The sequence below is a fragment of the Lissotriton vulgaris genome, chromosome 6 (assembly GCF_964263255.1).
Source record: "Lissotriton vulgaris chromosome 6, aLisVul1.2, whole genome shotgun sequence".
NCBI lineage: Eukaryota > Metazoa > Chordata > Amphibia > Caudata > Salamandridae > Lissotriton > Lissotriton vulgaris.
In genome coordinates, this window is record NC_141694.1 from 804068448 (window position 1) to 804085520 (window position 17073).

The 17073-nt window shown below is 47.6% G+C and overlaps 1 protein-coding gene across 4 annotated transcripts in view; it reads right to left on the bottom strand.

The window, feature by feature from the left end:
- Positions 1 to 8290, bottom strand: part of HS3ST5 (heparan sulfate-glucosamine 3-sulfotransferase 5) — a 639160-nt gene extending 630870 nt beyond the window's left edge. For 3 of the 4 annotated variants that reach the window (XM_086926836.1, XM_086926834.1, XM_086926835.1), the window contains exon 1: positions 8108 to 8290. The gene's annotated coding sequence lies outside the window, so the exon portion shown is untranslated. Of the gene's footprint in view, positions 1 to 6202; positions 6297 to 8107 lie in introns of those variants that run through there. The other variant, XM_086926837.1, reaches the window with a different exon arrangement.
- Between the last annotated feature and the right edge of the window lie 8783 nt (positions 8291 to 17073).

The window sequence follows — 17073 nt, forward strand, 5'->3', positions numbered from 1 at the left end:
CCTTACTAAGCTCACTGCACCATGGCACGGGATGCGCACCACCGATTTCAGTGCACCGTGGCGCAGGAGCTCCACCACTAAGCTCAGTGCACTAAGTCTCGACCACTGCATCTCTGAGTTTAAAGCTCCACTGTTTAGAACCTCCTTCACTGAGCTCAGTACGCCACTATTTAAATACCTGCACTACTAAGCTCAGAACTACGCTGCCCTAGATATGTGTCGCTGATCTCAGAGCACAACTGCACAGATCCTGGGCCGCTGAGCTCAGGGCACCACTTTGTATGAGCTGCACCACTGAGTGCAGTCTACCATGTAACAACCACTGCACCTCTGAGTTTTAAGCACCACTGTTTAGAGCCTTCCTCTCTGAGCTCAGTGCACCACTATATTAGACCTGCACTACTGAGCTCAGAACACCACTGCTCAGACTCTGTGCCACTGAGCTCAGTGCACCACTATTTAAGACCGGCACTACTGAGCTCAGAACACCACTGCACAGGATCTGTGCCACTGAGCTCAGTGCACCACTATTTAAGACCTGCACTACGGAGCTCAGAACACCATTGCACAGGATCTGTGCCACTGAGCTCAGTGCACCACTATTTAAGACCGGCACTACTGAGCTCAGAACACCACTGCACAGGATCTGTGCCACTGAGCTCAGTGCATCACTATTTAAGACCTGCACTACGGAGCTCAGAACACCATTGCACAGGATCTGTGCCACTGAGCTCAGTGCACCACTATTTAAGACCTGCACTACGGAGCTCAGAACACCACTGCACAGGATCTGTGCCACTGAGCTCAGTGCACCACTATTTAAGACCTGCACTACTGAGCTCAGAACACCATTGCACAGGATCTGTGCCACTGAGCTCCGAGCACAACAGCACAGGTAATGGACTGCTGAGCTCAGGGCAACACTGTTGAGGAGCTTTACCAATGACTTTGGTGCATCACTATTTAAGCACTGCACCAATGAACTCATTGCACAACTGCACAGGACCTGGGCCGCTGAACTCAAAGCACCACTGTTTAGGACCTGCACCACTAATCTCAGTAACCACAGCATAGACCTTGCACCACTTGGCCCACAGAACTACTGTCAAAGACCTGCACCGCTCAGTCAAATGCACCACCATGCAGAACCCTACTGTGCTCTGAGCGCCACCTTTCAGAACCTACAGCAGTAGGATCAAAGCACCACTGTGTAGAACCTGTCACTGTGCACAGAGAACCATGGCTAGGGAGCACCACTGTTCAAGGCATGAAACTCTGAGCCCAGAGGACCACTGTCCAAGGCATGAAACTTTAAGCCCATTCCACCACTGTTTGAGGCTTGAAACTGTGAGCCCAGGCCACCACTGTTCAAGACATGAAAATTTGACCCAGGCCACCACTGTTCAAGACGTGAAACTTTGAGCCCAGCCCACCACTGTTCAATGCGTGATACTTTGAGCCCAGGCCACCACTTTTTAAGGCGTGAAACTTTAAGCCCAGGCCACTACTGTTCAAGACATCAAATTTTGACCCAGGCCACCACTGTTCAAGACGTGAAACTTTGAGCCCAGGCAACCACTGTTCAAGGCATGAAACTTTGAGCCCACGCCACCACTGTTCAAAGCATGAAACTTTGAGCCCAGGCCACCACTGTTCAAGGAGTGAAACTTTAAGCCCAGGCCACCACTGTTCAAGGCGTGAAACTTTGAACCCAGGCCACCACTGTTCAAAGCATGAAACTTTGAGCCCAGGCCACCACTGTTCAAGGAGTGAAGCTTTGAGCCCAGGCCACGCCTGTTCAAGACATGAAACTTTGAGCCCAGGCCACCACTGTTCAGGGCATGAAACTTTGAGCTCAGGCCACAACTGTTCAAGACGTGAAACTTTGAGCCCAGGCCACTACTGTTCATGGCATGAAACTTTGAGCCCAGGCCACCACTGTTCAAGGCATGAAACTTTGAGCCCAGGCCACCACTGTTCAAGGCATAAAACTTTGAGCCCAGGCCACCACTGTTCAGGGCATGAAACTTTGAGCTCAGGCCACAACTGTTCAAGACGTGAAACTTTGAGCCCAGGCCACTACTGTTCATGGTATGAAACTTTGAGCCCCGGCCACCACTGTTCAAGGCATGAAACTTTGAGCCCAGGCCACCACTGTTCAAGGCGTGAAACTGTGAGCCCAGGCCACCACTGTTCAAGGAGTGAAACTTTAAGCACAGGCCACCACTGTTCAAGGAGTGAAACTTTAAGCACAGGCCACCACTGTTCAAGACATGAAACTTTGAGCCCAGGCCACCACTGTTCAAGATGTGAAACTTTGAGCCCAGACCACCACTGTCCAAGGTATGAAACTCTGAGCCCAGGCCACTACTGTTAACGGCATGAAACTTTAAGCTCAAACTACCAATTCCAAGGCATAAAACTTTGAGCCCAGGCCACCACTGTTCAAGGCATGAAACTTTGAGCCCAGGCCACCACTGTTCAAGGCATGAAACTTTGAGCCCATGCACCATTGTTCAAAGCATGAAACTTTGAGACCAGGCCACCACTGTTCAAGGCGTGAAACTTTGAGCCCAGGCCACCACTGTTCAAGGTGTGAAACTTTGAGCCCAGGACACCATTGTTCAAAGCATGAAACTGTGAGCCCAGGCCACCACTGTTCAAGGAGTGAAACTTTAAGTCCAGGCCACCACTGTTCAAGACATGAAACTTTGAGCATAGGCCACCACTGTTCAAGGCATGAAACTTTGAGCTCAGGCCACAACTGTTCAAGATGTGAAACTTTGATCCCAGGCCACTACTGTTCATGGCATGAAACTTTGAGCCCAGGCCACCACTGTTCAAGGCGTGAAACTTTGAGCCAAGGCCACCACTGTTCAAGGCGTGAAACTTTGAGCTCAGGCCACAACTGTTCAAGACGTGAAACTTTGATCCCAGGCCACTACTGTTCATGGCATGAAACTTTGAGCCCAGGCCACCACTGTTCAAGGCGTGAAACTTTGAGCCCAGGCCACCACTGTTCAGGGCATGAAACTTTGAGCTCAGGCCACAACTGTTCAAGACGTGAAACTTTGAGCCCAGGCCACTACTGTTCATGGTATCAAACTTTGAGCCCCGGCCACCACTGTTCAAGGCATGAAACTTTGAGCCCAGGCCACCACTGTTCAAGGCGTGAAACTTTGAGCCCAGGCCACCACTGTTCAAAGCATGAAACTGTGAGCCCAGGCCACCACTAATCAAGGAGTGAAACTTTAAGCACAGGCCACCACTGTTCAAGACATGAAACTGTGAGCCCAGGCCACCACTGTTCAAGGCATGAAACTTTGAGCTCAGGCCACAACGGTTCAAGATGTGAAACTTTGAGCCCAGACCACCACTGTCCAAGGTATGAAACTCTGAGCCCAGGCCACTACTGTTCACGGCATGAAACTTTAAGCTCAAACTACCACTTCCAAGGCATGAAACTTGGAGCCCAAGCCACCACTGTTCAAGGCATGAAACTTTGAGCCCATGCACCACTGTTCAAAGCATGAAACTTTGAGACCAGGCCACCACTGTTCAAGGCGTGAAACTTTGAGCCCAGGCCACCACTGTTCAAGGCGTGAAACTTTGAGCCCAGGCCACCACTGTTCAAGGTGTGAAACTTTGAGCCCAGGACACCATTGTTCAAAGCATGAAACTGTGAGCCCAGGCCACCACTGTTCAGGAGTGAAACTTTAAGTCCAGGCCACCACTGTTCAAGACATGAAACTTTGAGCATAGGCCACCACTGTTCAAGGCATGAAACTTTGAGCTCAGGCCACAACTGTTCAAGACGTGAAACTTTGATCCCAGGCCACTACTGTTCATGGCATGAAACTTTGAGCCCAGGCCACCACTGTTCAAGGCGTGAAACTTTGAGCCAAGGCCACCACTGTTCAAGGCGTGAAACTTTGAGCCCAGGCCCCACTGTTCAAGGAGTTAAACTTTGAGCCCAAGTCACCACTGTTCAAGACATGAAACTTTGAGCTCAGACCACAACTGTTCAAGACATGAAACTTTGAGCCCAGGCCACCACTGTTCAAGGCAAGAAACTTTGAGCTCAGGCCACAACTGTTCAAGACATGAAACGTTATGCTCAAAATACCACTTCCAAGGCATGAAACATTGAGCCCACACCACCACTCTCTAAGGCATGGAACTCTGAGCACAGGACACCACTGTCAAGGAGTGAAACTTTGAGATCACACTACCACTTCAAAGGCATTCAACTTTGAGCCTATCCCACCCTTGTTCAAGGTGTGAAACTTAGAGCCCAAACCACCACTGTTCAAGACGTGAAACCTTAAGCCCAGATCACCACTGTCCAAGGTGTGAAACTCTGAGCCCAGACCACCACTGTTCAAGGCGTGAAACTTAGAGCCCAGTTCAAGGCCTGCGCAGCTACGTTCAGAGCAGCCCTGTTCAGAACCTGTGCCTCTGATCTCAGAGTCAGCGCCCCAGTGCTCGAAGCCTGTTTCTGCTTGGGGCTTGAGAAAACACTGAAGCTGTATTTGGATTTACAAAAAGCAGGGTGAGGACAATAGATCCTGAACTCGGCTGGTACTCTCTAGAAATGAACAAACGAAAGAGAAAAGCCAGGCATGCGAGCCACTCTTCAGGGGTCCAGCCTTGTGAGGACAAGCAAACGTGCATGTCTAGTGCCCACTGTATTGTAAAAGGCTGCGCATAGCTCAGTGCTACCCTGGAACCTCCCTTACAGAAAATTTCTACCCTGTTGCTACATGCCAATGTGTATAACATACACGATACACTTAACCAATTTTCACACTCTGTGGAAGCAAACTTAACATGCCCAACCAAAAGAGAGGTAATTCGTCAGGGAAACTGATGCAAATGAACTCTGCACATTGGTCAGTTAAATGTATACCTATTTGGTAAGCGGTGGTGTGAGGGAGACACCGCTCCATCAGTGTGAGAGAAAAACTTATGGGTATCTTTCACTCACTGGTCATATCTGTTTGCCCAGGCAGTCTGCCTACTTACCAACTCACACATCAACACGTTCACTCATCTGTTTATCCATCCATTCAACCACAAATCCGTCCTTCACCTGATCCCACAAATCCATCCATCCATCCTACCACCGGCCCTCCTGTCCATTCACCCACCCATTCGTCTATCCGTCCATTTGTCCACCCATTCACCCATCCATACATGCATTCATCCATCCATCCATCCATCCTACCTCCCACCCTCCTGTCCATTCACACACCCATCCATCTGTCTGTCCACCCACCCATCCATCTACTCTACCACCCACCCTCCCGTCCATTCACCCACCCGTCCATCTATCCATCCTAGCAACCGCTCTCTTGTCCATTCACACACCCATCCATCTATCCGTCCGTTTGTTTACCCACCCATCCACACATGCATCCATCCATCCATCCTACCACTCACCCTCCTGTCCATTCACACACCAATCCATCTGTCCGTCCACCCACCAATCTACCCACCACCCAACCTCCCGTCCATCCCGTCCTCCCGTCCCGTCACCATCTATCCATCCTACCACCCGCCATCCGGTCCATTCACACACCCATCTGTCTTTCTGCCCACCCATCCATCCGTCCATCCATCCATTCACCACCCATTCAGTAATCCCATCCGTCCATCCAGCAACCCCATCCATGCATCCATCCCGCAATCCCGTCATCCATCCCTCCATCCCTCCACCCACCCAGCAACTCCGTCTATCAATCCATCCACCCAGTAAAATAATCAATCCATCCACTCTTATACATTAGCCAGCCTGCCTTCCTTACACAGACATCCATCCATGTGCTCAGTAAGGACAAACTCAGCTGTATGCTGTGTGGAAAGTCAGAAGCGAGACTCCTTTTCAGCAAGTGTAACATTGAACGAAGCTTCACAGAGAATTCTCCTATCAGGGTGTCACCCTATCAATAAACGGGCTAAAAGAAAACTCCTCAAAACACCAACATATTCCGCTGATTCCATTCGTGACCGAATAAAATCAATCACAAATTACACCGAACCTTAAAATGGGACAATGGGACAAGCATGCAGCGCTGGCGTTTCTTTCATGTCTATCCATGGCCGTTGCCGAAAGAGTATTTTGCTAACACTACTCTGTACCCGACATTCTGCTCGGTTTTGCTGCAAATAACAATCGCCTCAGAGTGTCTGTGCGACTCACCGGCCAAATCTCCAGTCAGAAGACACGCCAAGACGGACCTCCAAAGAGCGGAAACACTCCAGCCTACCAGCACCGAAGAAGGGCAGTTTAACACACGTCAAAACACCGAGTTTTGGTGCTTCAAGAAGCCCTGGCACTTGGAAGATGACGAGCTGAGCAGCTCTATTGAAAAAACACAGCCCCTTTTAAATATTAATGGGCAGCATCTTCCTGCCGTCAGCGGCAGTGGAACAGGACGAATCCTGGAGCCGGAGATCTGCCCACTCTCTGCCCATGGCGCACCGCAGCACTGAAGTTAAACTTGCGTACTGCCTACGGTAGGTACAGTCCACTCACATTTCTGCCCAAACGGCGTCTGCTCGCTTCTGGGTGTCTCTGGGGAGGCTCTTGGGACCCCTTCTCTCCCTCACACCTCAGCACCAGGTGCAGACAGAGCCCTGCTCGCCCCTGAGCGATGGTGGTGGGCGTGTCCCCACACGCGGGGTTGGCCCTCCCATCCCCTCACACCTCCACCCGGAATGCGGAACCCTACTCGCCCCTAAGTGTATCTGAGGACGACTGCGTTTCGGCCCCTGAAACAGCACCGCTAGGGTCTCTTGAGGGTCTTTCCCTCACTGCGTACCATAGAATGCAGTGTCCCTGCTCACTCACTCCTGAGTGCAGCCCTCCAATCCCCCTAAAGCTCATACTGGGCCATCCCGCTGCCCCCCACTGCTCGCCCCTGGGTTTCTCCGGGCGACGACTCTATCTGCCATGGGTCCCAGGGCATAGAAGGTAATAGGCCACTGGCCCCTGTTTGAACTGTGAAACCCAGCAATAACCAGGGTTCAGTTGGCCCCGGTGCCACTGCACCTGCTGCACCAAGGGAAGCTACGCCCCCGCCCTCTCATCCCCTCACACCTCAGCGGAGATAACCTACGAACCAAATTCCAGAGCTTCCCCGACACCCTGCGAGTTTTAGGGTGTGTCTCCCTTCTCACCCCTGGATGTTTCCGAAGGCGGGCCCAAGGGGGCGTCCCTCCCACCCCTCAAACCTCACCTCTGAAGGACTAACAGCCCCACCACCAGACCTACGCCCCTGCACCCTGGTAGGATATCCGCCCAAAATACGTGACGAAGCAGTGGTTGTTATGACATCACGGCATCAGTAGGGGCATCAGTAGACATAGGAGTTCGGCTCAAAGTCACTTGGTAATATATATGGGCACTCAGCTGAACGGGCGCATTAAGAACATTGTGTAGTACAGCGAAGTCCGCAGCCTTCCCATAAGATCACCCTGATATGATTCAGAGTCCACTGGGTCTCTGGTGTAGTTGCACTTTTCAGTCAGGGGCTTGAATGTGCAGAGGATGTTTGCATAAATTGCCCGCCTGAGCCCGGGTGCGGTACCAAATCGGAAAGTGCGATGTTCGCATTGATGCAGGAAGTGGCTGCTAGACACTGGGATAGGGCAGCTGGGATAATAAAACCGATAAAAACCCAGAACCCCCTCTTTAACTCGTATGTGGGGAAGAGGACGTATGCCATTCGGACGCTGGCTAAGCGGGCAGATGTGGCACGAGGGATGCTGGGATGCTCGGTGGCAGAGAGGACGCCCTTGATGGACCAAGGGCTACCCAGCCACTCTCTTGGCACAAGGGGCACATGTAAAAGGCTGCCAGTGGTGTCCCAGTATGTCCACAACCCCACCACCCCGCTCCAAGGGGACACTCCGTGCACCTACTGACTGTCAGTGACCGCAGTGCCAGCATCTCTCCACCCGGAGTGAGTGCCACGCAAGGACCAATGTCAGACCCACCCAGTGGCATTCTGGTGCCCGCTGCTACACCTGACACAGCCCCTTTTCTCCCAGGCACGACCTGTGAACCAGCCGACAACCTATTGCAGGAGCGCAGCGCACCTACCGGCAGCATCAGCAGGCATCCCCGACCACCGGCGACACAGAGGGCAGGCAGCGGTGCCCCAGAAGCGGGGGTGATTCAGAGCACACGGCCAGGCTCCGGACCTTGGCGCTGGGCTCGGCGAGGGGTGGCAGTGGCGCGGAGTCGCCTTCCTTCCATGCGCTTCAGCAGCAGCAGAGCCAGACCGGAGGGAGGGAGCCGAGGCCAGGTGCAGCGCCCCCGCCCTCCCTCGCGTCACAGCACAGGCGGCAGCTCCCGGCTCCGCGCTCACCCCCCTGTGCCCCTGCGAGGAGGAGCCAAAGCCGCCCTGGGCACCGGCCTGGCCGCACCTGGCGACGCCGTGAGGGAAGTGTTGCGCGCCTCAATGCGCAGCGCGCACTTTTTGCGCAGCATTAATTCTCGGCTCATCCACAGACATTTATTGCGCCTCTCCGTGCTTGGCACCGCTAGCGCCCACAAGGTGTCTAGCACCGCCACCCCTCCCCAAAGGCAGTCTCTTCCGTGGTTGCACGTCGCAGGGTTCACAGAGATAAGTCCTTTATCGGAAGGACCAGAGGGCAGATGCCTAGATCCCTGTGAGATTTCGGAACAGCAAACGTGTAAATTGAATATAGCGCTTACTACACCCGACGAAGCGTTGAATAAATGCATGTTAACGCACAACTAACAAACGAGAACTATATCACATCTACCTTCCTTTTATTTTGGCAAATAAGACCAGTAGGGTATTGTAGAAGGATGTGACATGTTCTAGATCAGAAAGTTCATTACAGTAGGACGACGGGATTCGAACATGCTTCTGCCGATTACAAAATATAGAGGTAATTACTTCTCCGGTGCTTTGCCAGGTGTTTCTTAGGGGTGCTGTGGGTGCCGAATTGAAAAAAGAACACAGACGAAGCACAAATGAACCTTCTGCCAGAATCTCCCTAGGCGGACAGTGTGACTGTTGACCCCTTTCCCTTTATGATGTGCGTACTTCGTAGCCACTAATACAGGCCCCTGGAGTGTGATGTGTAGGGCATTTTAGAATGTACACTTCTTGCTGGGTAATATCCTTTCAAGTCCAGAGCAAGTGTGCAACTCCCCCACCCACGTCGCCTAATGTAGGATGCAAAAACAGTTTGGTGCATAGTTTCTGTCTGTTCTTCAAGGTAAGGGGCACCGACATTCATTTTTAGGCAACCAACCTTATTTTTCATCATCAGCTTTTCACCCAGGGCAAGAGAGTTAAAAAAAGGCAGAAAAGGGAACAGGAAGGAGGAAGATAGAAAAACAGTGACACGGAGAGAAAGCAGAGATTAAAAGAACCGCTGACAGTGAGACAGAAAGACAAGATGTGAAGAGTGTTGACAGATAGAGGCATGAGGTAAAATCAAAAATAAGCAGTGTTGGTATTCGATAACCCTGGCATTCAGCAGCACCATCCTTGGGTTCTCTAGGTCAATTTGGGGCCAATGGCCGGGTTCCCAAGATCAATTTAGGACCCATGAACTTTTTTTTATTTTTTTTACAAATTAAGTAGTGGGAATAACCTCCCTCTGCCCCCTTCGCCATGACATATTTGATCTACGACCCCCCCACCCCCCCCCCCCCCCCCGGCTAGTGGTGCACCTTGAAAGGACTACATCAGCTCTGGGGTCACAGAACTGACCGTGGCGTGTGACTCTGCTAGACCAGGAAGGATGTTGTCCGTATATTTAATGCATAACATTAGATGTATTTAGGTCAGATTTGAATTCCAAATGTCGGTTAAAACACCTTGCGCAGCACCGTTACAGTGTGGTATGTGATGTGGATGTGAGTAACAAAACCAGGTCCCGAAGCTCCCCCTCGCGCCCAAGGACGCACACTTGACAATGCCTGGCGACCAATCACACCACTTTGACATCACTGCAGCTGCACGCCAGGAGACTGCCAGCTGATGGTGAAGAAAAGGGGCACTGAGGGGCTCTGATGTCACTGACGCTGGTCCGTGCCAGGCTCTGCCCCAGACACTGGCACCGGGAAGCGCAGTCGATTCGGACGACTTTTTAACGCAGGTTCCTCCACAGGTAGAAAACGAATCCCAGCGCGAGCCTTTCATATACTCACACCGTGTGATCCTAATCTAAGGTATTTTATGTCTTGGTGCCCCGGGTCTGATACCTACCAACGATGCGACTGCTTAGAAGCAGACGAGCTTTGTTATTAAGCGCCATATAACAAGAGGACATTTACTCTGTCTGTTTTTATGTTCATTTTCCTCAGTCTATCCTCTGGGGTGCGTCCACTTCGATTGCCGACGAATGGCAAGTCTGAGGAGCGAGGCTGCAGCAGCTGACATCGCAGCCGGCTCCCCCCTCTCCTGGTCACCTTCCTCTCCAATGAACTGACCTATTAGGGAGCTAAGTGGGTCAGTATTATTTATTTATGGCCAGATTAAAATGTTTCCAGCAGGCCTGCAGAAACAGCACATTATCACGCTTATTTTCCTGGTTCGCAGTGATTTATTTCCCCTGGAAATGAAATTGGCTGCAGCTGGGGGATTGGCCGTAGCTGGGGGATTTCACAGTGACTTGCTCCCTCGTCATCTCTGGAAGAATTAAAGAGCGGCACACATGGCACCCTTATCTGTTTTTAATGCTTCCAACAAGTAACAAGGCAGAACTTGAAAGGCAACACGGCAGGGAGGGTTAGGGGGGGGGGGGGGGGGGTGCTCAGCTGAAGGCCAGCCTGGCCTCGCAATTAGCGTGATAAATCGAGGTTCAGCTCCTCAAATGGACCGGAGAGAGGCGCATTTGAAATAGCCTTCTTCTGTGACAGAGAGAACTCGAGAGCGCATGCGCGGGAACTTGGAAAGTGAAGCCACGCACCGGGCCCGCACAGGTACCACTACTTTTCTATTTGGACAAAATAAGTTATCCGTTCCTGTTTTGTGCAGCTGTCTTTCACTAGTCCCTTTGCGCACTGCTCGATATTCTGCTGCCCAAATCGGACTGGGATCACAATTAAGTCCGGGCACTCCCCAAAAAGCGGCCCACGTTCCAGGATCGTGCCCTTTGATTAGCAGGAATCATTTTGAGTTAAATGGTTGGTAACGTAAGCACTTTACAGCCTACAAAACCAGTAACATTGGTGATAGTTAGACGCACTTCATTTTTGCTGGGTGGATCAGATGGAATAAAATGGCTCAAGGGATACAACGACAAATTCATAAAATATTCCCTTTGGAAACAAAAATCACCACAAAGTCTAATTAAAATATTTGTTGCAGTAAGTGACTTCTGTGGCACTAAACTTGTTTTTTTGGGGTTGTATGTATGAGTTGTGGATAAGCCTGAGACTGTTTTTGAGATGGAAATGTAATGAATGAGTCATTGTTATGATTTTTGTTTCCAATGAGAATATTTTATGACTTTATAGTCTGACATGGAGCCCTGTCCCTTTGGTATGAGGGGCCCCTCTCATTTCATTTCCTTCAAGAGCCACAACACCTGATCTGGCTAGGGTAGCCACCTGGCTAGTTTTTAATTTACCCAAAGCTGGTATATTTTCCTCTGATTAGTATGCATTTTAGACAGTAAACCTAAGGCGATAGCACTTTAAAATGTGTTCCAAAGCTGGCTTATTGAATCGTGACTGATAGTTAAATTGAACAAAGGCAGAAAAGTCACGTTAAAAAGAATATGGATGTTTTAATGTAAAGAGTCCTCTTTAATTATTGTGCGGTCCATTGCAGAATCTTAAAACATGAAGTAATGGCTGTTTTACATGTTTGCAGTTTTATATAGGGTAAACTCAGCTCAGTGGCTTTGGGGCAATTTTCAAGAGTGCCGGTTACACTACACAACCTCAAATTAATGTTTGCCTGAAGAATAGGGTAATCAAGTGATTTGCTCTGCATCACAGGATGTTCAGCCAAGGCTGGGACCCAAATTGAGTTCTACAGTTTCAAAGTCAGGCAGGTTTGGCCCAAAAGCACATTCTCTTCATTTCGTTTCCTGGACATGATGACCTCAAAGTGAGGCATTTGCTAATGCACACACTTCCTCTACAAAAGGCCTGGAGGCATTGGGGCCAAGGTGATAACACCGGGCCCCCAGCGAGTCCGAGGATGCTTCTCTACTCAGCCCCTCCCCAGCCCACCATAGTCTCAGGGGGATGGCTTGGCAGGGAAGGGGCCAAGAAAAGCACACAGCTGCTACTGCTCTGGGGGCTGAGGTGAAGGTGGCCCAAATAGTCACAAAATGACATGGCTGCCCAGAGGACCGGGCAACTCTTACACTCCCCTGCCCACCATGGCCTGAATGGCATGACCCGGATAGGAAGGGGTCAGGGAAAAGTTCCTGCTTCTGGGCCAGGTGACCAAAGGGGGTCCGAGGTGAGAATGCACCCCAGCCTGGCCCTGGTGTAGTGAAGATGGCCCAACAGCCAGAGCAGCTCCTGCCCCCTGCAGAGCCTATTCTCAAACTCATTTCCGCCTCAGTGCTATAGCCTGTCAGGGGAGGAATGAAGCAGAGGCCTAAAAAAAAAACGGGTCACAGGTCACCCTTAGGAAGCAGCCGAACTCTTATTTCCCGACTGCCTGCCTTCCGAATCTGATGCTGGATTTCAGCCACTTTAAATAAATTAGGACTCCATCTTTGAAGGTGCCTTTCCTGTCTCACCAGGCAAGCACATAGCAGGAGCTCAAGGGGGCTTCAGGCACTTCAGCTCATTTCAGACCACAGTAACCCAAATGTAGCCTCAATTGTAGCCTCAGAGTCCACACCTTCTAGAGCAAAGATAATAGCAGGGTTTTGGTATAAGACATTTTTCTTTTCATCCCAGGGCCTAAAAATTTCTCCAGGGCCTTTATAGCCACTTAACATACAAGTAATCGTAGTTAACATTGCTGATGTGATGTGTGGTAAATGAACGTGGGAAATACTGTCCTCCCAGGGTTGTTACTTAAAAAGAAATAGCAATTTATTTAATAGAGTAACATTGCAGTTCAGTAAAGAATGGACAACAATGTTGGTGGCCTCAAGTCTCTGGCCCTCACCATTCAAGAGAATATGGGCAAAAATAGCCTTCGTTTGGGGTAAGTGTTGCAGGTTTCGATAGATACTGTTCAATGGATCAGTTCTGCCAATTGCCACTCAAAGGAAATTATGGACCAAAATTACCCTACTAGAAATTAGCACTGGTGCTCCTCAGCATTCAAAAGCCAGTTTGTAACCCTCAGGTAATAATTTCCTACTTAAAATCTTAACGGTACACAGTCAAAATATCGAGTATTAAATATCGACCTACCAAAATATTGTGTGTGAAAATTCGAAGGTGCAGAATATCGATGTCAAGAATATCGTTGGACAGAATATCGACCCTAAGGTAAGTAATATCGAAATTCTTTATATCGAAGTTAGTAATATCGATAGCATATATATCGATGTTACTAATTTCGATGACAGTAATATCGATATTTGTCTAATTTTTTGTTTTTTATTATGTATGTGTTATATGTTTTACTTAAGTATTTAAAATATTTTATATTATATGTGTATTAATTATATATTAATACATTTATTTATAAGCACATTATATGTTTTAGTACCGGAGCGGGTTGTGGGTTTATAGGGGAATAGGGTGGGAAGTAATTTAATTATGTTAAATTGATTATTAATTAGTTGGATTTATTACTAAATTGTAATTAATTGGTAATTAATTTTAATTAATTGGAAATTAATTTTAATTAATTGATTAATTGATACATATGTTCTGTAGCGGGTTATGGGTTTATAGGGAAATAGGGTGGGAAGTAATATAATTAGGTTAAATTAATTAATAATTAGTAGTTAATATTAATTAATTTTAAATAATTGGTAATTACATTTAATTAATTGGTAAATCATTTTAATTAATTGATTAATTGATAAATATGTTCTATAGCGGGTTGTGGGTTTATAGGGGAATAGGGTGGGAAGTAATTTAAATATGTTAAAATAAAAATTAATTAGTAGGTATTATTAAATAATTTTAAATAATTGGTAAATAAATTTAATTAATTGGTATTTAATTTTAATTAATCGATTAATTGATATATATGTTCTGTAGCGGGTTGTGGGTTTATAGTGGAATAGGGTGGGAAGTTATTTAATTATGTTTAATTAATTATTAATTAGTAGGAATTTTAATTAAAATTACTTAATTGGTAAATAATTTTAATTAATTGGTAAATAATTTTAATTGATTGGCAAATAATTTTAATTAATTCGTAAATGGATAAATGTGTTCTGTTGCGGGTAGTGGCTTTATAGGGGAATATGGTGGGAAGTAATTTGAATGTAATTAAGTAATAATGTTTTTAAAATAATTGTTTTGTTAATAATATAATTGTTAATTACTTAATATTTGGTAATTAAATATTATAAAATGGTATTTTTTAAAATTTATTTTAGGTTAAATATATTTAGTTAATCATGTTTTTTATTATTATGTATAGGTATTGCATATGGTTTATATTTATTTAACAGTTTATATTATTTTTATTAAAAAAAGCTTTTATTTATAAGTATGTTATTTTAACCCCTACGCTATCCAACACTTTCCCTACTGTTGCACTCTCTGGAGTTGGAATAGTAATTGTTACTCCTACGCTATCCAAAGCTTTCCCTACTGTTGCACTCTCTGGAGTGGGAATAGTAATTTTTACCCCTACGCTATCCAACACTTTCCCTACTGTTGCACTCTATGGAGTTGGAATAGTAATTGTTACCCCTACGCTACCCAAAGCTTTCCCTACTGTTGCACTCTCTGGAGTGGGAATAGTAATTGTTACCCCTATGCTATCCAAAGCTTTCCCTACTGTTGCACTCTCTGGAGTGGGAATAGTTATTTGTATCCCTACGCTATCCAACGCTTTCCCTACTGTTGCACTCTCTGGAGTGGGAATAGTAATTTTTACTCCTACGCTATCCAACGCTTTCCCTACTGTTGCACTCTGTGGAGTGGGAATAGTAATTTATACTCCTAGGCTATCCAACGCTTTCCCTACTGTTGCACTCTCTGGAGTGGGAATAGTAATTTGTATCCCTACGCTATCCAACGCTTTCCCTACTGTTGCACTCTCTGGAGTGGCAATAGTAATTTTTACCCCTATGCTATCCAAAGCTTTCCCTACTGTTGCACTCTCTGGAGTGGGAATAGTAATTTGTATCCCTACGCTATCCAACGCTTTCCCTACTGTTGCACTCTCTGGAGTGGGAATAGTAATTTTTACTCCTACGCTATCCAACGCTTTCCCTACTGTTGCACTCTGTGGAGTGGGAATAGTAATTTATACTCCTACGCTATCCAACGCTTTCCCTATTTTTGCACTCTCTGGAGTGGGAATAGTAATTTGTATCCCTACGCTATCCAACGCTTTCCCTACTGTTGCACTCTCTGGAGTGGGAATAGTAATTTTTACTCCTACGCTATCCAATGCTTTCCCTACTGTTGCACTCTGTGGAGTGGGAATAGTAATTTATACTCCTACGCTATCCAACGCTTTCCCTACTGTTGCACTCTCTGGAGTGGGAATAGTAATTTTTACCCCTACGCTATCCAAAGCTTTCTCTACTTGAGGTACTGGGTTTTTCGGAACCGATACTATTACAATAACCCTGCGGTGTCAGGGCAACACCCAAAAACCCCGGATTCCCCTGTCTTGGCAAACAGAGACACGGGATACTTCTTGATGACGTCAAAGACCAAAGTTTATTGGTTGCAACCAGGGACATAGGTCTACGAAGTACACACGGGTAGTTCGACAGAGGCTGCACCACCTCAATGAACGAAACTCGGTCTTTTATGCCGAAAATTACGCCTCTGGCAACATCACAATTTACATTTGGTGCATACAAACTGACCAATGAACAAGTAGCATTTCAAAAAGTAGCGAATAACAACAATCATAGATAATCCCACTTTCCGTTGTCCAGCCCACCAAAACGATCGCACACATGCTTGGTTTCCTGTTCGATCAGGCCGGACAAACCCATCATAAAACCTTCAACCCAGATCAATGAACTTGTTGTAAAAGAAAGGCAGAAACAGATGGAAAGGAGATAGAGGAGTGGGAACAGTGTGCCATAAAGTCGGGCACGTCCTGCTCTTTGATCTTTATCAGGCCAGCTGCTGAACAAGGAACTGGCTCAGCGGGATTTGCCCCAGGCAAGGAGTCAGTTCGGCCAGGTCAACCAGAAGTCAGCTAAGGCGTACGTGTCAAGGACTCGTTCGGCCACAGTCATCGGGCCTATGTTAGGGCAACCACACAAGATGGTTGCCACATACAAAATGGAACCCGAGGGTTCAGACTAAATCCTCAAATGCAGAGTGTTCTCCTATATCGATTCATACGAAAACACTCAGACACGTTATACTCGCCATTTGCGGTCCGTGGAGACCAAAATCGTCCATTTCCGACGATCTTTATAAATCGGGTTTCGGAACTATCGAACCCAATTCGGAACCACGGAACAACAGGCCCTCCTTTTGCCCTATCATAGGCAATAAACCCAGACCCATTTTAATCTGAATCCGGATCTATGTTCATCAGGTCATCGATATGCTGCTGTAGCATCATCTTATTACTATGCATCTCTCTCCGGACAGGCTTCCGTACGCACAAAGTAGCACAAAGGCCACAAATAGCTGGAGCACACTGTACACAGAGACAAAACATGAACAGAATCGCTAAGACCATCCCAATGACCATCAGAATCTTCCAACCCCAAGTGGATATCAATCCCCATAACCATCCCATCAAAGACCAATCTCCTTTGTCCAGATGGACAGAATCGGAGATTTTGTGCAATTTGGAAATGGCCTGGAGGACTGACGGAGCGTTGTCTGGAATAAAAACGCAACAGCTTGATTGAATCAGTCTACAAACTCCACCTCGATCTGCTAGAATAACGTCTAGGGCAACTCTATTCTGAAGTGTCATAAGTCTATCCGACTGA